Here is a 1,697-nt window from a genome sequence, read left to right as displayed (position 1 = left end):
ATCCACGAGTTTGGGAGAGTGGTTATCTGCCTTGAGGAAGACCTAAATTACTTATAGAGAAGGTGGAGCTTACGGTACAAGAGAAGCCCCTCTTATCTCTGGGGAATGATACCAGGGGAATTCTTGACAAGTATAATGTCCCAGGGGCTCGTCTGAGGCTTTTTTCTAGTTACAAGCTCATATTCCCTATATACGTTGCTCTATTAATCTTAACCCAGTCTCTTAATTATACAATTGTGAGAAGATTCAATTCACACGCAATGCTGAAACCCTGAAGGTTTGCCTGAGGGGCCCCTCTGCCCTGGGAGGCTTGCTCTTCAGTTATTTTTAGAATAGCAGAGAATCTAAGGGCATTATAACTATGCAATGGTTAAGCACACTTTGTTCCAGGACCCCTTTATTAGTATTGTACTCTAAGAAATGTACACTTCATGATAAGCCCAGGACTAAAAGCACAAGACTGAGCTCCCAGAGACAGAGCAAAGCTTTCAAGAAAACTCCCAACTCACAAACTAAAGACCGGAGGCAGAATTTGTCAACCCCTCTGAGATCTAACATAAAGCACAGTTGATATGTTAGCAGTTGGTATATTAGGTGGTGTTTGTAAATGCGATTTTTTTTCCTCCTTCCATCTACTTCCTGGATTACGAATCACTTTGAATCACTCTTTTGCAAAAGACAATGTCTGAATTGGATCTAACAAAAAAAAACAAACATTGAAAGATAAAAGTCAGGCAAGAGGATTTCAGAAGGAGTGTTTCAGAAAGTGTTCAGTTGTGCAGAAAGTTACACCTTAAAAAGGGGTAAAAACACAGGTGTTTAGTAATCACTCCTAGAAATTACATTTGCATAAAAATGTAGTAAGACAAAAATTAAAGATGGGACATCTTTTCAAAAAGATGTTACGTTTGTTTGTTCAGCCCTTAGTCTGATATCTGCTTGTTGGCAGAGTAGAAAGAACACTCACTCTGAAGTCGATGACTTGAGTTCAAACCTCCCTCTGATGTTTGCTACTTGTGTGAGCTTGGGAAAGATGGCATACCTCCCTGGGCTTTGGTTTCCTCAACTGTAAAATGAGATTGAGTTTTATGAACCTAAAATAATAACTTGTTGGAGGAATGAACTTCTGAATACCAGCACACACACACACACACACACACACACACACACACACACACACACACACACAGAGCTGTGCTGGAGCCAGCTCTCACAGAAACTATCACAAATTTTCAGTATAAGCCTCTACACCTCAGGAAAGGGCAGTCACTACAGATTAAGGCTTGATTTGCTATTCTGTTGGTTGTCTAGACTTAAGAAAGTGAAAGAAAAAATCCTAATAATGTTGACTAGCATCTTGCATTTTTTTTTCAGAAAGCCAGTTGTTAAACATTTACCAACACATCCCTTAATTTGTTTACTTAAATTCTAGCTTCTAAGAGAAATAGAAATGGATATTTGGAGAGACGAGTAAAAGAAAAATGTCCCAAGGCAGAGTGAAATGGATTGTGCTGGCTCCTCATGGTACAGAAATTGAATAAGAGTTGTGGTTTTTTTTTTTTTTTTAATTTAGCCTACTGCTTATAATTGAGTAATTGTGCAGTAGATAGAGGAATTAAGAAGTTAAGAAGACTTAAGTTCAGGTCCTGTCTCCGATACTTCCTAGCTGTGTGACCCTGGGCAAATCACTTAATTCT

Source organism: Trichosurus vulpecula, chromosome 4 (assembly GCF_011100635.1).
Source record: "Trichosurus vulpecula isolate mTriVul1 chromosome 4, mTriVul1.pri, whole genome shotgun sequence".
NCBI lineage: Eukaryota > Metazoa > Chordata > Mammalia > Diprotodontia > Phalangeridae > Trichosurus > Trichosurus vulpecula.
The sequence above is the reverse complement of the archived record's forward strand: the minus strand, read 5'-3'. Positions refer to the sequence as shown.